A 25,798-nucleotide genomic window follows, 5' to 3' on the forward strand; every position below is an offset into this window, starting at 1 on the left:
ATGATATATCACTTATCTAGAATGTGATCTTCTAAAAGTTGCTTGCACTTGGGAAGAATCAAGTTCATCTCTGATGGTATTTAAGGGGCTGTAGAAGTAAACTAGTTCCACCAGTGTCGGGAAACTGTGAGTCATTTCATCTCTCATGCTATCTGACTCTGAATGAAGAAGGGCAATGTTCACATAGAAACCGTATAATTTGTCACGTTGAGAACAGACTGATCTTGTTCTAATGCTCTTGCAGAACTGCAGATATCTTTATATAAGGAGAAGTTTTCAGAATTTAATAAAATAAGGTTCAGCCTTAAGGAATGTGACTAATACATCTGAGATGTGTGACTCAAAACACGAGAAGGAAGAGATGCTTGTAGTTTTAACATTTGAACAGTTTTGAGTTACTTGAGTTTTTTTTTTAGAAAAAAATAATAGCTCATTGTTTTCATACTTAAAACATACAAAAGTTCCTTTAGTTCATAGACTTAAAGGAGAATCAACCACTGGACAGAAAAAGATAAAAAAAAAAAAAAAAAGGTCCCTAAAGGATAATATCTTAGTATTGTTATCTCATTAAAAAGTGAAAATACTTGATGCAATTATTTGCATATTGACCTTAATGTGTGATATCAATCCCAAGATAATTTCTTAAGATATTTTTCTAATGTCCACATTTCCCTGAGTACTTCGTGCCACTCCTAGGTGTGTGTGTGTGTGTGTGTGTGTGTGTGTGTGTGTATGATTAGGTCTGCAGACTTGTGGGGACAAGTGTACATGCAAGTGCATGCAAAGGTAATAGCCAGCCCATCAGGGATGTCAGACATGCTGTATATTGGAAATGGGCGACGTTCTGTGTTTGATGACCCTTGCCAAACTGCAAAGTGCAAATTGGCAAAGTGAGTTTTAGCACTCACAACCATAGTTTTGAAGATGGAAGAAATACATATTTACTCAAATCCCTAATTCAATAGAGTTGCAGACTGAGGATTTCTTTATAGCACATATCCCCCCTTTTATACTTAAACATGCCACAGATTGTTTACCTCACCACATAGTAAGGTTACACAGTGTTCTCTCTTATGTTCTCAACACTTACTGCATAGCATATAGTTACTACCAAATACCTGTTAGCTACCGAATAGATGAATACATGAATAAGTGAATGAATGGTTAATGATAGAATGAGTCTCAGAAAGGCTGTACAAGCACACAACCAGGAAAAGAAAGCCAGGTATTTCTTATTCTTCTATTTTATAGTCCCTGTGAGTTCTCTTTAGATGACTTAATTCCTTATTCTCTTTTACTCTTTATTCCTGGAAATACCACCTGTTCTTAGCTGAACCAGGCCCTTCTTTCCCCTATTTTCACTTCTTTCCCAAAGTTTTGTTTAGTAACTGGGAAAAAAGCAACTTCTTCCTCAACTCCACTTTGTCTGAACATGCAGCACACATGAGTCACTCATCACTTCTAATACACAATTGAGCCTTCCATCGCTCATGTTTGCTATAAATATTTACTGCCCTGATCTCTGATGTACTTAATGTTAACACAATGTCTGGGCAACCTCAGACCTTTGATATATCTATACTAGCCTCAGTATTTGTCTAGTCTAAGATCTCAAACTAATTTAGGTTCTAAATATGGGATCCATTCCAGTTAAGTCAAGGTTTTTGACAAAGTTGAAAACACTGTGTCTTTTTTTCTGGGTTGCTAGGTGTTGTTCTAGAGAATGCCTGTATGTCTATCCATCTATCACCTGTCCCCAAATTCTTCTAATGAGCTTATGGAGTAGAAGGTATTAGCCTCATGTTTTTTTTCAGATGGGGATGTTGAGACTCCAAGAAGTGGAGTGACTTTTAGAAAGTGCTACATCCAGGATTCAAAGTGAGATCAGTTTGATTCTTCAGATGAAGTTTTTTCCACGACACTGTGCACTTACTTCTTCCCACTCTGTACTTGTAGAGGTCATTTAAAGGCACTGAGACCATTAAGAACTGACCAGTGTGTGCCTATCAGAGCAGACCACTACTCGTTACCCCTTGCAGGTCTCTAGATCCTGGAAAGACAGAGAGAACAGGAGAAAACAAGGGTGTAGAAAGCTGTTCTCTTGACACATTTCTCATCCCAGTTTATAGTGTTACTGAATGGGGAGTAAAGAGATATGACCACTTCATATTTTCAGAACCAAGGCTCATTAATCTCCCTTTCATATCTATGGGGACACTTCATTTTTACTCACTTGAGCTCAGAATACCAAGTTGGGGTGGGGACATCAGAGCAAGTGGTCAGTTATGTTTTAGAAGGCATTTGCGTATGATTTCACATTACTGCTATAAAAATATTCTCACACTTTTCCATTTTCACAGCTCTCATTCACTTTCTCCATTTGAATACCATCTATATTTTGAATAAGTAGACATGCAGTGTCTATCTTATGAGATTTACTCTAAAAGGTGCCAGGAGGATATGAATATGTATAGTGTCACTTCTGCTCCCTTTCCAATGGGGGAGAAAGGCATGTGACTCTTGCAAGCTAAACTGAGGTCAACGCTATAAATTCCCTCATTCATCCCTTCCATCAACAAACATTTATTAGGCTCTACTATGTGAAAGACATAAAATCGTAGAATAAAAGGCAGACTGATAACATGAAGGATGTGCAGATAAGGAGGTACAGAAGAGACAGAACTTACAGAGAACAGAGAAGGTTTCATGAATAATGTGGCATTTGTACTATATCTTAAGTAGAAAATTCTATACAGATTTATAAGAGATGGGGCCAGGTTACAGAAGGGAAATGGTAAGTTGGCCAGTTTGAATGAAAAAAAATTGAAGAAAGCAAGTGAGGAAGAGGCCAGAGAGGATTAAACTCTTTCTGGAAGACAGGAACCAGGTTTAACAAGATTGCTTTATCTTGTCAGTATGTACTTGGAGTGATGCGCAAACCTCACAAATCACAAGTGTAGATCAATAGGCCAGAAAATATATTTATGGAAGACATGGTGGTGGTAGTAATGGTGATGCTGTTGGAGGTGATGAGGACTGTGGTGATCTGGTGTTAGGGCTGATAGAAGAGGAAGAGAGGACACAGTAGGAAAGGCAGAGTATTGGGAAGGGAATGGAGATTCCACGTTTTTCCTGTACCACATTATTGGTGAAAGTCTATCAATTCTACGTAAGGAATGCAGCATCAAAGGTGGTATTGCACAGGGGAGATCATGAAATTGATAATACAGTAGATTTAATAGTCAGCTAAACTAATTAAAGAAGGCTATGAATCTAATGAATGTGATCAGGCCTCTTTCAAACAAAAGAAGACCCAATTAAAGACACGTAAAACTGCTAACAAGGGAACAACCTAAGATATATAATTAACCTGTAGAACTTAGTGTCAGAGGATAGAATTAATGGATAGTATTAATTTAAGTAGAACTGTAAGATGTAAAAAGCATTTGGCACTTACATGAATAAACAATGTTATTAGTATCTAATATCCCAAGAGATAAGTATCATTATCATTTGTTAATGTCACTTAAGATACTGAAATACATATTCTATTGCTTCCCTTATGAAGTTCAATAAATATAAGAATCTTACATTATACAGGCTTGAGTTAATTAGGAGTTACATGAATTCCATAGTGCAACATTGTTGAAATAAATAGAATCGACATAACAATTAATCTATGTTTTTGTTGCCAGAATTGTTCTCCCTTTTTTCAGAATTCCCATTAATATTATTTTCAGCTGGTTTTCCATGTCCCTACAATGGTTTCCATTATTGCCCTAGGGACATTATTCTTTAAAAGAATAGTTGTTGCTGTATAGCGGCTTTTCTTTACTCATTGGCTTCTTTCTTTCTTATCCATCAACTAAATCTGAAGTCCATATGTACATTCTTCAAAAAAAAAAAAAAAGGCAAAAGTTCTTAAGTCTTATATATATATTTATTTCTTCCTTCTAATTGGTGCAATTCCATATTCTTGAATCCTTTTTTCCTAAGCTGATTTCTTGCGTGTATTCATTAGTTTGACAAACATTTTGGGATGCTGACAGAAGGTTTGGAATGGCAGAGGGAGGGATGGCTTTGGAATATGACAGGTCAATGTTTAGATTCTGGCTATGGTGCATAACATCCAGGTGGCCTTGGACAAGTTGTTTGACCAACTTGAATCTTGTCCTTCATTTGTGAAAGTGGGTGGAAATGCCTCCCTAGCAGGTTTCTTGTGAAGATTCAAGACAATGTCTGTCTAGTGTCCATATGATGGACACTCAAGAGGTGTAAGCATTTGGGGCTATTTTCCTTACTCTGTGGCAAATGCACTGGCCTACTTTAGTTTTGCACTATTGTGCCTTAGGGAAGAATTCAGAGCAAAGTGTCTTTTAGCTTTTTTTCATTTCTGCTGCTGCTTCTTGCTTTTTATATATTTTACTTCCGGAATCTCATTTCATGCCTAACTAGACTCCGAGTCTCATCAGGAGACTCCCAGGGCTCCTGTCTATTTTCCAGAGTTGGTATATTTGTGCTGGCTGACTAGGCTACAGGGAAGGCCACCCCTGCATCCTCGGAGAGCTCACTTTGATGCAGACAGTGTTTCCTTGTCCTTTCTTCCAGATTTATGGGCTATTGTAATGATAGGGAAATAAAAACTTTATTTTATGAAATAATTTTGTTCCTGATTTATAAGAAGGAACTGACTTTGTAAGAAGGAGATTTCTTCTACTGTAAAGGTTCAAAAAGACATGAATGGTATTTCTGGAATAGTAGAGAAAATTTTATCTGTTTATTGCTGCCTGCAAAATAGATAAAATATTATGAAACTGCAACATAACATAAAACGTACCTGCGTGTTTCCTTGTTGCTAGCTTATATTTTTAGTGCTTGGCTGTGTATTAGCTTTGGGTTGTTTTAGAAGTATGTCAAACAGATAGTGCCCCCAGACTTGAAAATGGGAGAGGAACAGAGAAACATCCCCAGAACGAAGATGAGAAACAGAGATAGGTAGAGAGTGGAATAAAATACAAGTAGTTAGGGTGCTAGGAATCAGGAAGTCTTGCAAGTTTAACTGACTCAGGGTTTGCAAAGGAACTGCAGTAAGTTTGGAGTCCAATGCCTGGTATAGGGCATTAAGGCAATAAATATCTGTTGACTGCTGGCAGCTACATGACATCTTCCAGTTCTCCATACAGAAGAGACCAATCTCTCCTCTTCCTTTTAGTCAAACCTTATAAAGGAAAAACTTACAACTTCTTTAAACTACTGGAGAGAAAACTTCTACTTTTTCTTTCACCCTTTCCCTCTCAAAGTCTCGAGAGCAACATCCTGAGGTTAGGGCAAGGAGAGATTGCATGTGTAGCTCAGGGGTGCTAGGCTCCCCCCCCCCTTTTCTGTCTAGTCTCTCTAGAAGGTGGACACCTCCTGTCCTACTTCTGTCCCTCCCATCAAGGCACACCTGTCTCAGGGCTTAACACTTACTACCAAAAGACAGGTCAGAGGCCTACCTGACCCTGGGTCCTGATGAGGGCACTCATTCTGTAGTCTCAGACATGCCTCTTCACAGTTCTTCCCACAAAGGTTTCCAGGTCTAGATTTCTGGGAAATTTGAGGGAAGTCTCTTTCCAACTAAAAACCCAATCTTATTTTCCAGTCCAGGCTTACAACAAAAAGGTATTTGGATTCCTATCTGAGTTTTGAGTATATGTTTCAGTGGATGTCAGTCTCAGAGAGGGTAAGAGGATAAGGTGTGTTTCATGTTCCTCCTTACAAAATGCAAAACTTCAGACCTCATCATCCCATGGTGAATTCACTGGGGAAGCTTGAGAAATAGGCCCAAGGGCTAATTTACATCATTATCACTACTATCATCATCAACAACAACAAAAACCCTTGGAGAGATCAAGGCTGTGGGCTAAGCAGAGGTGGGAGGTGTGGGTGCTTATTAAAACACTGTTCATTGGTCTTTTTTTTTTAATGTAAAGTTTTGATTATATTAGGTTGTTTATTGAACACAATGATATAGTCTAAAGTATGGTGTAGCTGTATGAGGCTTGTTGAGATGTATGGCAACCCAATGGCTTTCTACCCTTCTCCTTTTCTCCAGTGGAAACCACTTCTCAACTCCTATCTATAACTGGTTCTTTTGGTGTTTACCTCCAAATGGTTACTTCTGGATTTTGAACTTATCAACATTTCTTATTGACTTAGGCTTTATTTATTGACTTCTCACTTTGGAAAATAAGGATCTGGGTCTGTTTCATACCCCATCTACCTCCACACAAACAACCTTCCTGTGCCCCATTTTCTTAATGTAGTTACATTGTAATGTTGGCTAGTTCAATCTTCAGGATTGCGTTATTGTGATTGTGAAAGAATTACTGGCAGCTTAATTCTATAGCATAAGGTCATTGCTGCTCCTTTTCTGCACTACTCTTTGTTTTTTCATGGAATTAGTAATTGTCATTAATTCAAGCCCAAACTCGTGCGTTAGTGCATTAGTTATTCTATCAGTTTCACTTTTGGAAGATGTCTCTCCTGGAGATGACCAATCTCGCTAGTACAGGCTGGTGCTCTACTGTCATCTTGGGATCTCTTTTCACTATAACCCTGAGGACTCTCTTCTATCACTTTTGCACCGAATCCGTTCCTTCTTGGACACTAGGCCTTGTTCTTTGCAAGGAGGACATCCTCCGTTCGTTTCCTGCCTAAAACACTCAATCTAGAGGAATCAGATGTTATTTTCCCCAGAGATGAGTCTCTAGCCCTGTAACTCTCCTCAAAGTTAATAGAAGTGAGTTACTTCTTATGATTCAAGATTTTCCAAGCAATTTTATATTATCACTAGGTTATACTCTCATAATGAGAACCATCCATGAGAACCTTATTGGAATTTAGAGTTTAGTCTATTATGATTAAAAACTCAGATTTAATAACACTGAAAACACACACACACACTCCTTTACTTTTGAAAATCCCATATGACGGATTCACGACACAGTGTTTCATCTTCCTATTGCTGCTGTAACAAGTTATCACAAACTTAAGTGGCTTAAAATAACACAAATTTACTATCTTGCAGTTCTGGAAGTCAGATGTTTGAATTGGCTTTCACTGGGCTAAAATCAAGGTATGGACATGACTGTGCTCCTTTCTGAAAGTCCTATGGGAGGATCCATTTTTCGCTTTTCTTAGCTTCCAGAAGCTACTTTCAGTCTTCGGCTTATGGCTCCTTCCATTTTCAAAGCCAGCAAAGACCAGTGGAGTCTTTCTCATGATGTCATCTCCCTGGATCTGACTCTTCTGTTTCCCTTTTCCCATTTTCCCCTAGTGCGATTACACTAGGCCCACCCAGGTAATCCAGGATGACATTCTTTTAAGTTCAGCTGATTAGCAAATTTAACTTCATCTACAAGTTTGATTCCTTCTTATCACGTGATGTAAAATAATCACAGGTTTGGCGGATCAGCACATGGACATCTTTGAGTGGCCATTCTGCTGCAACATGCAGGAACTCTTTTTTCCTCTAAAATGCATTCATTTTTGAAATAGATATGACAGTCTTTAACTTTGCACCCTGAAACTATTGATTTAACGGCATAGGACAAAAAATGAACAATAATTCATTCAATCCAAATTTGGGCAATTTAAGTCGGCAAACAGCTGGGACCCTGCGTTTGTCCTCAGTTTACCAACTTCTTTGGTCTTGATAAAAACAGATACTTTTCCACCATCATAATCTAGACAGAGAAAATATTTTAAACCACTTGGTCCTCAAAAAAAAAACCTCAGTATAAGTGGTTTAATTCATTTGATAGAAATACAAACTTTTACATTCTTCACAGTACTTTGGGTGGTTTTACTTACAGATTTATTTCATACAATTGATTGAAAATAAAGTTATTCGTGTCATTATACCAACACTGAAAAGAATTCTAACAGCAGTATACACCACACAAAATAACAACACACACACACACACACACACATACACAACCACATACCTCTCTATTGTTAATAGTCTAGAAGTCAGAGTCAAAATGGAAAGATTTGTTGTAAAGATATTAACACACTAATAATCAATCATAGATTATTGCTTCAAGACATACATTGAAAGTTAAAATAGCAGGCATTTTCCAGGAAAATGAATATGTAATACTCTAAAGGGCTGCATCTTTCTTTGGTCCTTCTAATAGGCTCATGGTTTCATTTCCTTTGTTTTGCTCAAGTCAGTAATGCAAATGTTAAGCTCCCTCTCTCTATTAGTGCCCCTTTACAGTAAGTTGATACTTTGGAGCTTTTAAGTGGACCTAAATGGTTTTTAGACATTTTCATTTCTGTTTTCTACCAACCAGGAAGGCCCTAAGGGTGGAGAGTCATGCCTTCTTTGCAATTCTTCACAGTTCCTATAGAGTTTATTACAAACTTAGATTTTTGTTATTCACTCGGGAATATAATAGTTGGTGAGTAGTTGCCTGTAGAAATGAACAGGGAAAGAAACATTGTTTACATGGGGAAATGGTATAACTTCTAAACTACTAAAGTACATTTTTGAAGCCCATTTTTGAGTTGAGACTCAGAGTGTAGAAAACTAAAGGTTTTATAAGATATCTTTTTTTAACGTTTATTTATTTTTGAGACGGAGAGAGACAGAGCATGAACGGGGGAGGGGCAGAGAGAGGGAGACACAGAATCTGAAACAGGCTCCAGGCTCTGAGCTGTCAGCACAGAGCCCGACGCGGGGCTCGAACTCACGGAACGTGAGATCATGACCTGAGCCGAAGTCGGCCGCTTAACCGACTGAGCCACCCAGGCGCCCCATAAGATATCTTTATCTAGGATTATTTTACTTTAAATTAGTGATGCTGTCTCTCTGAGCCCAATGGTTCAAGAATCAATTAAAATATGTTAGAGTTAAGCTTGCAACCACTCATTCTGTCCCACTCCCCAAGTTTCTAATTGTTTTGGGTGCCTGATTTAGAGACACTTTATAAAACGTGATGGTTTTCTAAGCTATAAACTAACAGGCAACTCAGAATATGTGTGTGGGTCATCTTCTATCTCCAAAGTTGGTGAAGTAAATTGCAGCAAATGACTCATTTCTCACAGCTCCAGCATGTTAAATCAATGAGTGTGTTTGCTTGACTCTTGTCTCCTAATGAGCTGAAACAGATAGAACATTTCTCATGCATCCAGATGGGATTATTTTGGAAAGTAAACTAATGCACATGCCCACACAAAATTCCTCTGCTATCTCTGGCCAGATTCTGTTAGCTGCTCCCCAAGATGATTTACCGGCCATATGAGACTGAGCTGCTCCTGAATGTTATTGGCACCATAGGAATTCTTCCAGAAGACAAATTTTTCTATTTTCCTTTGTTCAGTTTAATAATTTTATGTACAATATTTTTTTTGGAGATTTTAGATATTGTGTTTGTATGTGTACCTATGAGTGTGGGGGAGGTTTACGTTTTATTACAGCGGGTGGAACTGTATGTTAGTACAGTTGTTTGACTTTGGATTGATTATTTATGTCAATGATTGCTAACATTTAAAATTATTTCACAAAGTTTACTCCCCTTAATATGTAAAATTCTCTTATGAGTCACTAAGAAAAAGTACAAACAATCCAAAAGAGAAAAGGAATTTCCTTTGGTTATGTAAACCGGAGCAACTTCTAGAGGCATTTTTCAATTTGTACCAAAAGTGTGATAAAATATACTTTCTGTGCTGCCAGCAGTTACACTTCTAAGATCATATACTAAGGAATTAGTTTATAATAGCCATAGGTCAAATCTTAACACAAGTTTCGCTACAAGGCTATTTATTAAAAATAAACACAAAGGCTTGAAATAACCCAACTGCCCCCAAATAAGGAATTGGTCCATGTTAGCTCAGGCCCTCCAAAAACAGAAGCCAAGATAAAATTAGCAATACAAGACGTTTATTAGGGTAAATGGCAGTGAGGGGAAAATGCAGAGGGAGAACCATCACATCGCAATGCAGGTCTCACCCTTGTGAGAGAGAGGGGGAAGGAAGGAAGTTTGAGCGAAAGAGCTTTAGACAGTAGTGCAGTTGAACAGTTTTGGCGAGGTTGAGAGCTCTTAAGCCAAATTGCCTATCAAAGAAGTCCTGTGTCTCTCAGGAATGCTCATGGGAAATGTGACCTTTGCTCAGATTCAGTGGTGATTCAGAGAGCAGCAGCTGAAACCGTCAGTCAATTATACTCTATGCAACAGGAGATTTGAGAAGAGTATTTTTACAGATACCAAGTGTTAAGCAAGTTTTGGCATGACCGCATATGGATTTAATCATTACAGTGAACTGAAGGAGATGAATGTTGACAAGGGAAAATATTATAATTTATTTTTCTTCACAATTCTGTGTTTAAATTTATAATTAAAATATTAATTCACTTAAAATTTTAATTAACTTTATATCCTTTATCATATACATAAAGTAACCACAGATCATCTTTATACCTTTTAAAATTTGGGAAAAAGAGACAACTGAGATTCGAAAATGCACTAGAAAGACACTGCAAAGACAGGGGCGCCTGGATCGCTCAGTTGGTTAAGCATCTGAGTCTTGATCTCGGCTCAGGTCATGATCTCAAGGTTTGTGAGATGGAGCCCCCTTGGGATTCTCTCTTCCTCTCTGCTCCTCCCTGGCTCGTGTGCTCTCTCGTATGCCCTCTCGCGTGCTCTATCTCTCTCTCTCTCAAAATAAATAAATAAATCAATAAATATTTTTAAAAACTAGAAAGAAACTACAAAGACAATTCAGTCACTTCACATTTACTATAATTTTTGCTTTCCTAACCTTTGATGCTAAGTTTTAATCACAATAATGAGAAAGGAACTTATGAAATTCCATATTGAGCACAGGTCAGTCATACATGAATATTAAATTGAGAAAAGTATTCCAGTTAAAGTATAAGGCTATAACTGAGGTTATTGCTTTAAAATATTTTAAAATACAATTCCTCTTATTTTTCTGGAAAAGACATGAAGTATGTGCGGTGGATACAAGGCTAAATAGAGAAACAGACTTGTCGATTACTTAGACTTTATATTGCACATAGGAAAGGCCAGGGGAATAACAGGGTACAATGACTAATAGCAGTAATGAGTAATACCAGTTCACACTATGATGAATCTGGGACCTTCTCTTTCTGACCATGGCATGTATGCACAGAAGATCAGCACCCCCCCCAAGGGTGAGGAGAATAGGTGGAGAACAGGAAAACCCTCCTGCTGAGGTAGGATTTTAAATATGTCTGCTCTGTTCTGTGTTCCCACACATCCACCTGTGAAGTACATCATTCAGTGATGATTAATAATTTCTGTGACGATGACCTTTGTATACATGCCAATTTGCAATTAGCTACTTCAGATGGAAAAATGGAATTTTAGAGCTGGAAGCAACCTTAGATTACACTAGTCCCATGATAGTCTATGAACAAGAGTCCCATGGTCAAATAAGCTTACATATTATTACATGGTACAGCCCCTCCACTTATGATAGTAATTAGTATATTAAAAGATATGAGAAATCTTGTTGTAAAACTCCATTTGATTTTTAAAATACAGTATTTCTTTTAAAAAAGATTTTTGTTTAGTGTTTATTCTTGAGAGAGAGACACAGAGCGTGAGTGGGGGAGGAGCAGGAGAGAGGGAGACACAGAATCCGAAGCGGGCTCTGGGCTCCGAGCTGTCAGCACAGAGCCCGACGTGGGGCTCGAACCCACGAACCGTGAGATAATGACCTGAGCCGAAGTCGGACGCTCAACCGACTGAGCCACCCATGCGCCCCAAAGTACAGTATTTCTAAATAAAAGCAAAAATCTTCCTCCATGTAAATCTCATGTTTCTTCATGAGACACACTGTGGGAAACCAGAATCTTATCCTATCTTTTCATTTTTATGTGAAAACTGAGCGAAAAGGGTTCAATTTACCTGCCCACAGTCACATAACTGGGTTCTGGAAGATGGTGCTAAGACCAAAGCTGGCTGGCTCAACAGTGCTACTGTTAAAGGTCACGTGGCCTTTTTGCCATCTTTAGGTAAAGGTAGTTAAACTAAGTAGACCTTTGGGAACTTGGATAAAAACATCTACAATAGCTGATTCAGAAAGTATCCAAATATTGTGAAGTGTACCAAAATGACAAGTAGAAAATAAGATTCGTCCTCGTCTTCCTTCCTCCTCAGCTACTGTTTTCAGGATGTGTTTTAGATTATTGGGCTGAAGAGCAAATTTCCTTGAGGAGCTGCTTCTGAGTAGCAACGTATTAATTGCTTCTGAAACGATTTTGAGTTATGTTTCTTTTATTGGATTCCATTGTGGAATCCTACAGAGTGTGCTGCTTTTTCTTCGATGCTTTTAGAGTTATTATGAAGGCATCTATTTGGCCAAGTGGAAAGCAGACTGAAACGCAACCCTCTAAATGTACGCTTTGGGGTGATTGTAGATTCTTCATTTCCTAAGGGAGACTGAGCATCTGGACCCTCAGGTTGCCCCTTCTCCTGCCTTGAACACTGAACTAATTTCCCAGAAGATTAGAAGTAGATTGATGTGAGGGTGTGCAGGCTGGGGGTCAGACCATAGGCTAACTGGCTCTTCCAGTTGTTGATGTTTTTGTTAAAGTTTCCAGTGATCTTGATGCCTCATGTTGAGTAAGAGATCCAAGAATGTAGCCAGGTCGCTGGACTGAGACCAACTATACAAATTCTGAAGCTCTGCTGGGTTTGCACCAAGAAACACAGGTGGTCTTACCGAGCCACTTCAATCCCAGCCTGGCCCGAGAAGAGCAGCAAATACCTGGGCGTGTTTATTATTCTCTAACAAATATTTTCCCATTTATTTCATTTTTAAAACAACCAAAGACAAAGCTTATTCAGCTGTAAAAATGAATTTATGTCTTGATTCGGTTGACTTTCCTTTTGTATTTTTCTCGGCAAAAGGGAAAGTGCTGGGAAATGGTAATTATTTGTACAAGGCCATCAATTAAGGAGCCCTTAAAAGAAAGTGTAACCTGACATTTTTTGCAGGGGGTGGAATAAGGGTCTCCTGGCTTACTCAATTATTTCTGGACTCTTCCACAAAGACCCTCTGAATGTTTGTTTCCACAGAGATCTCGACAAACACTGGAGACTCATCAACCGGAGTGAATTCCCTCAGTGAAATCGCTATCCTCTGCCAAGAATCAAAGGTCATCCCAGTGGAGTGCCGTCTTCGTGTTCAGCCGCTACGGAGTGTCTGGAACAGAGTGAGAACAAAAATTATCCCAGTTTGGTGCCCCCTGACTCTTTCGGGAAGAATCCCAACAAGACTGCCACCGGGAGTTCAGAGAACACATTTGAAGACTGGGGAAGGGCCAGGCTAAACAAGGGAGAATAGTGATGTAAAGACAATAAGATAAAGGAAATAAATGACTCAAAGACAAGTTTTAAGCCAATATTTACACCCATATTGCCATATTTACAGCTTAAACACTATGCCCCGAACATGCAGGAAGTAAGTTTTTATGAGTCTCTTAATGAATGTTAAGTCAATAATATCCCAAACAATGGGCCCCAGTGAACTTTCTTATGAAGGCCATTCAAGTGAGTTATTCAAATGTAGTCAGCTGAACTCTGTAATGCACATTTGTAGAAAAGAGATTTTCAAATTAGCCATTTCTGATATGACAGAAAGCTTTCTATTTCTTATTTTATTCATTTTAAAATGTATTTATTTTTGAGAGAAAGAGAGAAAGAGACAGAAAGGGCAGAGAGGGAGAGGGAGACAGAGTATCCCAAGCAGGCTCCGCACTCTCAATGCAGAGACTGACGCAGGGCTTGAACCCGTGAACTGGGATCATGACCCGAATTGAAATCACACGTCGAACACTTAGGCAACTGAGCCACCCACGTGCCCCGATAGAAAGCTTTTTAGACCATGACATAGAATTAGGAGAAATTATCAAAAGAAGCCATGGCATAGAATTAGGAGACTTCTATAATGCCTGACTAAAAACATCTACACAGCAGATTTTACTGTCGACAGAAGCAGTGGTCAAAGAACAGGTGCCACCATCACCATCATCGTAAGAGAATAATTACCCATGCAGATAAAACTAATTAAAGGACCAATTAGCAAAATAATATGCACAACTGGAAAGTTTGCGGCAGCCAGGCAACTGAGCAGATAGAATGGATGGGATCAATGGCTTGGTGCCACGCAATCAGGAACTGCTTTTTTTTTTTTTTTCTTTCTGGTCTTAGAGACATCTGACCTATATTGGCTCATTAGCAGGTCCAGATGAATGATCAATAAGGCAGAAACACTCTGATCTCATAAAACACAAGCCCAGCAAAACTACCACTCAACTCTTTGATCTTAGTGAGATGCTCAGATAGCACTTCTAAAACTTGTATTTATTTTTTGGGTGCCCCATTGTTCAGTCTCCTCTGGTTGCATTTATAAGTGTAATAGCAAATGACAGTCCTGCCAGTCCTCCTTAAAATGTCAAAGACCACGTAAAACAAACCTCATTCAGAGACATTCCCCTCATGTGCATATCGTGCTAGACAACCAGCATCACAGAGGGACCTCATATTTTGAGCCCATTCAGTCTTGGAAATTCTGACTTTATAAGAAAAAAAACACCTTCTGATCGCAAGAAGATAGTACTCTGATGGCTCACATACAAATTAGTAGAAAATTATTGTCTCTGCTGATAGTCAAACAGAGCATCACATCCAATTCTCGACCTGGAAAGACTCAAACTTCATTGTCACTCAATTTAGACGAAAACCTTATTATCACTTAATGTAAAGAGAAAGTTGTTTATATAGCTTCTACCCTTTCTTAAAAGGAAAATGTCATTATTCAGGCAAATGTTACTGTAGAGTTGTAGAGGTAAAACCATTGGTGATAAATATAGATTCAAATGCTGGCTGGGGAATAGTGTGGGGCCTGTGTAGGCCACAAAGGTATAAATACATCTCTCCGGGCCTCAGTTAGCTCACGGACAAGACTACCATAGTCTCTGTCTCTTAGAGTTCTAGTAACAATGAAATATTTGTGCATACGAAATTAGGGAGCTCTTTGCCTGGTTATTTATTTATTTTGAGAGAGAAAGAGAGAGTGCGTGTGCGTGTGTGTGCTTGAGAGGGGTAGGGGCAGAGATATGGGACTGGAACCCATGAGCCTCAAGATCACTGAGCCAAAGTCAGACTCTTTTTTTTTTTTACGTGTATTTATTTTTGAGACAGAGAGAGAGAGAGCATAAACAGGGGAGGGTCAGAGAAAGAGGGAGACACAGAATCTGAAACAGGCTCTAGGCTCTGAGCTGTCAGCACAGAGCCTGACGCAGGGCTCGAACCCACGGACCGTGAAATCATGACCTGAGCCGAAGTCGGACGCTTAACCGACATCGGACGCTTAACCGACTGAGCCACCCAGGCGCCCCCAAAGTCAGACTCTTAACTGACTGAGCCACACAGGCACCCAGACAATTGGTTCTTACTACCAGAGATTTCTATTGATAGAATCCTGTGGTGTGTTTCCAGAAGTGTGCACTCATGAAAGAATGTGAGAAAAAAAGTTAATAATAATCATCTTAATATTATTATGAAAAGAGTTTTGACTTCACCCCTTGCAGGGTTCCCCAGTCAAACCTTTGAATGCCACTAGAATAGGCAAGGCATTTGAACCTGTTGGCCAGAAAGAATCCCTAATAGGAGCAGCAAGAAAGAGAAAGAAGAAACGAGGGAGGGGGGATTGAGTTGAGTCCTCCTCTGTCAGGTATTTTTTACCAAAATCTCCAGGCAAAATGTGTCATGGTGGGCAGGTGCCAAAGAAGAGATGGTTGCTAAGGAAAGACACATTAAAACATATGTTGATGATTCTCAGGAAGATAAAATGAGTTGGCAGATAAGAATAGGTATTTTCCCCCCTTAGGCTCTAGCCCCTTACTTACTTCTTTTTAGTTTTATCTATCCTGTTTTTAAATCAAAGTTTCTTTAAAACCAATCACTTTTTACATTATTTACTGCGGTACTTGTAGCTCTAGACAGGGAAGGTGGAGGAGTTTGAATGAGAGGCAAGCTCTGGCCTGGAGAGAAATGAGCTGACCAGGGTGATGGTCAGAGGGCTCACGTGAGCAGTACTGAGAGTGGAAGCTGGATCCTGGGGTTGGTCTCAGAGGGGTAAAGAGGATCAGGGGCCCCCAGGCTAGGACAAGGCTCTGGGAGCACACAGCAGGGTATCAGGAAGCAGCCATCTTTCTTCACATGTGTAATAAACCAGGAATGATGCACAGGTTAGAAGTGCTCATCCTGGGAAACCACAAATTTCCATTATCAGGATAAAGGTAAACGCATACCCAACATTTTGTTGTGGCAACCAGGGCATTGTGTTTTAGGTGCTCAGTCCCTCAATTCCTCCTGTTGAAAACTGCAAATGATCTATTCAAGCATGTTCATTCTAAATTAAGTAAGTGTGAATCTATGGTGGAGATCTGGTGAAAATTTTCAAACTCCAAAAGATTTTAGGAAAATATGCTCATGGAACATCCATATTTCAAGGATGAGAATTCAGAGGAAGAGTGGCTTTTTCCAATCACTATTTTAACAGGTCACAGAATGAAAATCAATGGAAAAACAATTGGCCTGTTGTGTAATTCACAGTTTCATATATGAAATTCAGCATTGTAGTTTCTTAGTTTTAAAAAAAAATTTGTTTAAATTGATTTAGTTAATATATAATATAATAATGATTTCAGAAGTAGAATTAGGTGATTCATCACTTACATATAACATCCAGTTCTCATCCCAACAAGTGCCCTCCTTAATGCCCACTGCCCATTAGCCCATTCCTCCACCCAGCACCCCCCAGCAACTCTCAGTTTGTTCTCTGTGTTGAAGAGTCTCTATGGTTTGCCTCCCTCTTTCTTTTTATCTTATTTTTCCTTACTTTCCCCTATGTTCATCTGTTGAGTTCCTTAAACTCCACATATAAGTGAAATCATATGATATTTGTCTTTCTCTGACCGACTTATTTCATTCAGCGTAATACATTCTAGTCCCATCCACCTTGTTGCAAATGTCAAGATTTCATTCTTTTTGATCACCAAGTAATATTCCATTATATATATATACCACATCTTCTCTCTCCATTCGAGAGTCAATAGACGTTTGTGCTCTTTCCATACTTTGGCTATTGCTGATAGTGCTGCTATAAACGTTGGGGTGCATGTGCCCCTTTGAATCAGCATTTTTGTGTCCTTTGGATAAATACCTAGTGGTGCAATTGCTGGGTCATAGGATAGTTCTATTTTTAATTTTTCGAAGAAACTCTATACTGTTTTCTGGTTTGCATTCCCACCAGCAGGGCAAAAGTGTTCCCCTTTCTCTGCATCCTTGCCAATATCTGTTGTTTCCTGGGTTGTTTAGTTTCTTAATTTTTTAAGTACAGTTTGTACTCAATATGGTAAATTTAAATAATGTAAAAAAAGGAAAACTATTATCATCCCTTTATCATTCTAAGAAAAGACTAAATGGCACTCAATAAAAATAAAATATATTCAGATACATTTATATGCCAGTATCCCCAGCTTTTAGAAAGTTTGCACTATGCCACTTCACTTTTACGGGAGACCCTCATTAGTAGCTGTTTTCACTAACACAAAGAAATTGGATGAGGATTTTCACTTTTAAGAAAAAAGGTGAAGAGCGAAAGTAGTGTTCAGTTTGTTTTGCAGCAAGCCCTTACAGAGGCAGCCAGCACACCCCCCCAGCAGTGAGAGTGATCCCGCCAAACTCCTTCCCCAGGAACGAAGCTCAGCCCCTTGGCCTCAAGACATCAGAGCTTTGAACTGTTGTCTATGAACATCTGTGCTTCATCTTAATTTATTTTGTACATCCATTAACAAAATGTGTCCTAAAGTATCAGAAAAGCTTAAAAAAGTTTTTTTTGGGGGGGAGGCGGGTTCTGGATACACTCAAAGACTTTTCCATGTATTATTGGCAATTGTTTGATTTATGTCATTTCAGCTTATGAAAGTTTTCATAGGAATGCTCTACTTCCGGATGGGGGGGGAGAGCTATATTCCATTTTCATTTAAAGCTATAACCATAATTTTGCTTGCTCCCAGATTCACCTTTCTAGTGACTTATAACAAATTTTTTCAACACAGAGTAATGAAATATTATTGAAACATTCTGCTTTTTGTGTGGATTTTTTTCTTTTACATACAGATATAATAGATCCCCCACTCCTGTCCTTTAAACAGTAGTATTTGGAGGGGCTCCTGGGTGGCTCAGTTGGTTAAACGTCTGACTTTGGCTCAGGTCATGATCTTACGGTTTGTGAGTTTGAGCCCTGCATTGGGCTCTGTGCTGACAGCTCAAAAACCTGGAACCTGTTTTGGATTCTGTGTCTCCTTCTCTCTCTGCCCCTTCCCCACTCACGCTCTCTCTCTCTCTCTCTCTCTCTCTCTCTCTCTCCCTCTCAAAAATCAATAAATGTTAAAAAAAATTTAAGCAATAATATTCCAAAAATAGGTTTTGTTGACACTTTTTCCACAAGATGGTTGTAGGTGTTTCCTAAAGAAAGTTTTATTATCAAAGAAGTTTGGAAAATTATGAGTTCAACAAAGAAGTTTCTTGATAATAGTACTTTCATGAGCTTTTGTTATGAGTGTGTTCATCAAGAAATTTCCAGAAGATTATCCAGAAAGAAATGCTTCCAAACTTACTTGGTTTGAAAAAACTTGATTTCATGGGAGATCTAGCGTCTCTTAGGACTAGTATTCTGAGCAAAAGGGCTTGAGAAATGTTGCTTTGCACTAATACACAAAATAACGAGATCTGTATTTCATATGTTTGCAGAGTTACTGGGTTCTAACATTCTGAAGGCAACTTCATTAGGGTTAAGGAAAAGCAAAATGCAACATGGATATGGCAGACCTCTTATTCTAATGTTTTGTTGCTTTTCAACAACATTGACAAAATGAACATTGACAAAAGAGCTTAAGTTAGAAAAACCAAGTTAGGAGAATGTCATAGTAGAAATTACATTCCTCCTCTTCTCCCTCTACCAGGATGAAATAGAGCAGGTAAGAGGGGGATGGACATTGCCTCTGAAAAAGAGAATGCTCTTGTTATGGTATATATGTGTAATTCTTTCTATATGTACGTAAGTAGACAATAACGGTTTAATTGTCTATAGGTCAACTGTCAGTGGCCACTTTCTCATTTGCTTTTGCTCAGGCTAACACACGTACAGCATTGACTAGCCACGTTGTCAGTGTCTTGCTTGGGATGTGGAGAAAGGAAGGGTTGTGAAATTAATGGAATGGCGAAGATGGCTGGTCTTCTACCTTTTTTCAGAATTGGGCTTCATTATTTTGTTTGAAGTATTTCAAACGCCCAGAACTCAGACATATCTTCAGTGAAATACAAACCCGAGGAGAAATATACAGGATTCTTTTAATGTTTTCATTTTCAAATGTTATGCTACCATTCTCTTTTATGGATACAGATGTTCCAGAATTGGCTATATTTGGTTTAGTGCATATACTTAAACATTAAATCAACAGTGCGTTCAAAATTAAACTGTTCCCATTTTAAAAGGACTTAACTAGAAAGTAACATATATTAAATACAAAAAAAAAAAAAAAAACACCACCCACTACAGAGAGTTTATAATTTAGTTAAATCATTGTACTTCTCCATAGCATTCCCACCTGCCACATACCCCCGTACTCTCTGGATCCCTTCAGCTACTCTGAAAAGGCCTTAATTTATTAACTTACTTCAATAACCATATGAGCCCATGTGGTCTAAAGTAGAAGACAACACTGATTCCAAAAAAATTAGGGGTGTGGGAGAGGAAGGAAGGCTGACGTCTAAACCTAATTAGCCAGTTCAGAAAGTGGCCAGCACAAATGAGTTCAGAATTCCTTTTAATAGTGATAGCATTTGGTTTTCTATATTTATATTCCTATATCCTAGTGCGTACAATGTAAGCTTTGTGATGCTGTGTCTGGCGGTGTTTTGCCTCCCTTTATGACAGGCAGTAATTGTAGCTAGTACGTCATGTACCTGGGGGTGAAAAGTTGCTGGAGTCTCCTTTTGGGCAGGATGCTAGCTGGCACAGCCATGATGTTTTCTCCCGCCCTGTTCCTCCAACCCTTCTCAGTTTAATGACAGTCTTATGTTTTATTTGTTTCCTCTGATCCAACATGTTTATGTGAAGGCAGTTCTAGAATACATAAAAGTCAGTTGCAGGGTGGTAATTATTGACCATGGTTTTACATAGCAGCTCATGTGGTGAGAAGATAAATGTATAATCACCCGGTAATATGAAAAACTCTGACTGAAGGACCAAAGGACTTTGTCATTTTACTCCACCCTCCGTGAGTCAGTGAAATGGATTGAATTATAAACCAGAAACAAGTACTTCAATTTGATGAAACTCATCCTAAAGAGGAAAGTGTCATTACATGTTGGCAGTTTATAAAATGTGATGAGCTGCCCTAATCCATTGGAACCGACATGTCCTTAATAATAGCAACATTCTTTGTAAATTAAATAGCTATTAATTTTTTAAAAAACTTGTCAGGATATGCTTATGCAGTGATGCACATGTGATCACAGGCATTTCTATTGTGTCAGATATACAGAAAAATAGCACCCACTTGGGAATTTGTAAAACAGTGTCAGCATCTGTGTATCTAAAGGCATGGACAGAACCGGACCTGAAACTCTGGAGTGATTCTCCACGTCTGAAAGGACAGAGTCCTTAGGTGGTGATATATGTCACAAGGCCATTGTGCATCAGGCCCCCAAATCAATCATCCGACAAATATACATTCACTGAGTGCCACTGTGGGTCCAGGAACAACGCAAAGGGGAATGCAAGCAGGTGGCTGGGATCTGATCTACTCCCATCCCTCTGCAGCTTGTGTAAGCCTCTCCAGTCAGCATCTGGATATTCTGATATTCTGGTGCCTTCTTTTGTCTCATGTGAGGAAGTTCCCTGTCGCCAAGGGAATGACCTTCCCTGGGGCCTGGGCCTTCAAGGCTGTCCCTGCAGAGAACACTATGCTCACAGAACAAGGAGTGTGTTATGTTGGTGACTTATTAGCCAAAAAGAAATGTGTGTGTAGCATGGTTCTAAGTTAACTTTTTTTTTTCTTGTATCCACCATGGACCTCAAGAGAAATTCCCTAGAATTATGTTAGAACACATTAACAATTCTTTTGCAAGGCTATTCAACTGCTTGATGATTAGAACACATAGAGTGTGTCACATCAAGTCACCGAAGCCAGGCTTAAAATAATTTGAAAATATAGAGTTTTCTGACATGTCTTACAGATAAACCACGGCAAGAGTCATCTAAAAGTAAGGCTTTATCGTTGATACATCTGTTTATAACCTCGGTAATGACGTGTCTGAAGCAGACAGGATATGGCAAACTGGGATGTAATTAGAGGGCTTACTATCAGCAGATTTCACTTAATGGAATGTTATCAATGTTTTGCTGAAAATTGCGAATATCAAGCTTGAAAAAACTGATGGTTGCTATTTTGTCCATAATCCTGAAGTGAAAACAGCAAACGAACAGTGAAGATCAGAGCTATTGTATATGTAAGCTGGGCCCTGTGTAAGAGCACCCCGTGCGGAAGGCAGTTGAGTGGGGGTAAAACCCAGCTTGCATCATGCTCACCGGGCCATGTGCCCTGTGGTTAGGCTATGTCTTCCCAGAGCGGTGCCTTTTTCCTACTTGCACAGAGGTGCTGTATGGAGTGACTCTGGCACTAGCATGCTTGTCTTCCCAAGGCAGATTTTTGAAAGTTCTGCTAGCCCGATGAGAAAGGAGGCAGGCTTGACATGGCCAGGATTTGGGAAGAGCCGTCTTACTGCTTAATTGGGGACTGATTCCAGCTACGGTTGATATTCTTTCTTTAAGCAAGATGGGCACACCTCAGTGATTCCAAGTTCTTAGGCGAATCTGGGGGTTGAAGAGAATTTTTGCTCCACCCACCTCCTTTTCCTGGAGACTTGTCAAGAATCGAGATTTCCCCAGAGCTAGAATAATTAGCAGTGTCCAGCCCTGCTGAGAAGTTGCAGAATAGATTTCCCCTGAAGGGGATGTCTCTCTCCTGCAACCTGCCACCTGAATCAGAGGTGTAGTTTAAAACTCTGGTCCAAGAGCACTGCAGAAATGGAGAGCCTGGACTTAGAGCTGCTCTCTGCATGGTGCGAACATATCGGCTTGTAACAATTTCCTAGGTTTCCAGTGTTATCACACACCACTTCCATGAAATTCGATTGGATCTCACTGACTTTGTGGAATGTTCCCTATCTTAATGCCATCTTCTTTTGTGCGTGTGTGTTACATGTTAGACAGCCCAAGAATTACCACACTGTTCCACTCTACATTTGCTAGCTCAAACACATACACATGCCAACCACTATCAGTACCAGTAAAATTCAATGAGAGAAGCTATCAGGAAATAGATAAAGAGTCATACAATAGAGACTTTTTTTTTTTTGGAGAGAATGAGGCCAGGCAAATGGATTTTAAAATTCTGTTACTATGACTGCACTACATTTATAAGCTGAAGGCATCAAGAGTTGACACTGCTCATAGAATACCAAGGGAAAATTCTGAAAAGGAAGTATCTATTCTCTTATTACCCAAATGTAAATTATATGTGCTCTTGAAGTATGCCCTTTATTTAATTTTAATGCATTTTAAATTTTAATATGGATTGCTCTACATGAATCACGCTCTTTGTTTTCAACACCATTAGCACACAAAAATTGAGGAAGGGCTTCTATTTTCTGGCAATTCAGAGTATTTTATAAAGTGTAGCACATAATATTGCACCTTCTATAGAGGAGGGACTCAATATTTGTTGAAGCAATTTCAATGTGATATGTTAGCTATGATCTATCATGAGTAGGTAATGATTTCCGAAATTTCCAGCTTAAAAGGATTCTTCTATTGCCATTCACATTTAAAAAATTCTCGGTTCTCAATAAAACCAAAGCGTGGTTTTATTAGACTATGTTGGCATCCCTCTCAAAGACTTATGCAATCAAAGAGATTCAAAGTCAATTGTTCTGTGCCAAATTATTTTCTTATTCTATAAAGATGCTCTACAAAGTCTGAATTCTTTTTCATTTGAATAAATCCAGTTATTGAAGAACCTGTATTTGAAGCATGGCTTATTTATGTTAGCGAGGTATATAGAGTAAGAGACAAAGGTATTTTAAAAACAAACAGACAAAAAGAGATTTGGCTCATGTTTTGATGTACTTTGGACTTTGTAAAGGAGAAAAGACAAGCATACAAATAATTGTGTTGCAATTTAGAATACAAAATATGTGAGACAAGAGACTCCCAAAATTAGGGCAGAAGTTCAGAGACAAGTCTGGGGCAGGATGGAAGACATCATGGAGAAGGTGAGGAATACGGCACGGATGAAGGCACAGTGGTAGAAAGGCTTATAGCCATTGGAAGAACACAGAGCAGTCTCATTTGGTAAGAGTAGAAGACACACAAAAGAGAGAAGTTGTAAGTTCAGGCTGCAAGATAGGTTGGAGCCAGGTTGAAAAAGGCCTTCAACACTGGGTATAGGAAGGAACATCCTGTTAAATGTTGAATAACCAGATACGGGGGTGGGGGGGTGGTGTGCGGGGGTAAGAGTTGCTAGATTTGTAGTATTTGCTGATTTTTTATCCTCACATGAGGCCACCGTATGTGGAATTGAGAAGAGGTGCCAACAATCAGCTCTCATGAGTTGGGACAAGCTGGCTCCAACGCATTCCTGGCTGTTAGTTGAAGCTATGAGAAGGGAGGGAATTGGAAAGGAGGAATATAGAAAAAACAAAAGAAACAATCAAAGAGGGAAAGACAACCTACAGATTCCCTGCCTAAGGATAGTGCGGATGATGTGGAGAGGTGCTAGAAGTTAAGAAAATGGGCCATCAACATGAGTGAGTGTCATAGAAGCCAAAGGAAGAGAAAGAATATCATGATGGAAGAATTACTGCTGAGTTTGGCAATTCCAAGAAATTTGAGGGTTTTAAGAGAACATCCTTAGGCAATTGGTAGTCATAGAAGACAGAAAAATAAGGGATTAAGAATTGAGTCTGTGGTGTATGGATTTATATTTACTTGCAATCACCATTGGGTCATATTCAAATAATTCCACTGTCTCAAGGAAAAACTGTAGAGGGAATGAAAACACAAATTAATCCAAAAAAATGAAATAAAAAAATTCCACACTCAAGATTTTGGCAAACTCTCCATGACTCAGCTGATTTGAGATGCTTCAATGACTTTCTCATTCTTCTCCATTTCTTGCAATTGTCCTTTCAAAGAAAGCCTTCTCAAGGCTTATTCGTGAGCAATTAGCCATGATATATGGGACAATTTTTTTTTCTAATTCCACATTGAAAAGAATTTTCAAAATGATTAAATCCAGAGAGTCGGCTTAACTCTTACAAGACCCTTTGGCACTGCCCACATTTAACCACCCTCCTCTTCTCCTGTTACCCTCCTGGGCCTTTAACTGCTGTCCATCTCTCTAAGGGCACAGGAACTGAAGCCTTCAGCAATGCTCTAAGAGCTCTGGGCCGTGGAGTTATCATATATATCATTCTTCTCTGACCCTTTATCTAGAGTGACCAAAAGATTTATTTTACAAACTAAGACACTTTGGAGAGTGAAAGAGTATGTCACAATAATTACTCTGGCACGATATGCTTACAACTGCCTTTACCTCATGTGATGGCTTGCCAGATAAAATACAAGATGCCTAGTTAAAATTGAGTTTTATATAGACAACAGGTAACTTTTTAGCATACGTATGTCTCATGCAATATTTAGGACTTATACTAAAACTAAGTGTCTATATGTTTATTTGCTAAATCCGGTGACCCTACTCATGAACACCTTACCCATTTACATGAGCACCACACTGCATATACACTGAGCAACAAAACTATTCTGACCTCAAACTGGCTAACATAATTTTCAAGGCCTGGTGCAAAATGAAAATATGAGGTCTCCTTGCTAAAAACTTATTCCCCTTTTTAAGACAGTGACAACAAAGTATTAAAGTAAGCATGGGGCCCTTGTAAGCATGGGTGATGGCACAGATCACACGTCCATAAAGCTGGCCCTGTTTTTACCATTTTGTATGGTGTGTGTGTGTGTGTGTGTGTGTGTGTGTGTTTTACAGTGAAATCTAGAAATATTTCCTCTCTTTATAAAAAGTAAATAGGCAGAAATGAGCAACTTTAAACTTGGGATTTTGATGAAACATTCTAGGTGATGATTGCATCTGGAGGGGAGCTTGATTATAATGTGCATGAGAGTAGGGATTATATATGCCCTGCTCACCCAGTTCTATGTATAGTGCTTGAGATATGGAAATCGCTTAATATGTTGAATGAATGTTTTATAGGCACACACATGGTGTACATTTACCTGGAAGTGGCATTCAAATTAAATAAAGGACACATTTCTTTTTTTTTTTATATGAAATTTATTGACAAATTGGTTTCCATACAACACCCAGTGCTCATCCCAAAAGGTGCCCTCCTCAATACCCATCACCCACCCTCTCCTCCCTCCCACCCCCCATCAACCCTCAGTTTGTTCTCAGTTTTTAAGAGTCTCTTATGCTTTGGCTCTCTCCCACTCTAACCTCTTTTTTTTTTTCTTCCCCTCCCCCATGGGTTCCTGTTAATTTCTCAGGGTCCACATAAGAGTGAAACCATATGGTATCTGTCTTTCTCTGTAT

At 39.0% G+C, this 25,798-nt stretch overlaps 2 long non-coding RNA genes across 2 annotated transcripts in view; one reads left to right on the forward strand and one right to left on the reverse strand.

Moving 5' to 3' along the window:
- LOC109498494 overlaps positions 1-13,432 on the forward strand; it is a 34,374-nt gene extending 20,942 nt beyond the window's left edge. The window contains exon 4 of the long non-coding RNA XR_006595614.1: positions 13,119-13,432. This is a non-coding gene — a long non-coding RNA (uncharacterized LOC109498494). The remainder of the gene's footprint in view (positions 1-13,118) is intronic.
- The window catches only part of LOC123384478, a 165,750-nt gene continuing 151,757 nt past the window's right edge, over positions 11,806-25,798 (reverse strand). Inside the window, exon 3 of the long non-coding RNA XR_006595609.1 lies at positions 11,806-13,245. This is a non-coding gene — a long non-coding RNA (uncharacterized LOC123384478). The remainder of the gene's footprint in view (positions 13,246-25,798) is intronic.

Source organism: Felis catus, chromosome A1 (genome assembly GCF_018350175.1).
Source record: "Felis catus isolate Fca126 chromosome A1, F.catus_Fca126_mat1.0, whole genome shotgun sequence".
NCBI classification, from domain to species: domain Eukaryota; kingdom Metazoa; phylum Chordata; class Mammalia; order Carnivora; family Felidae; genus Felis; species Felis catus.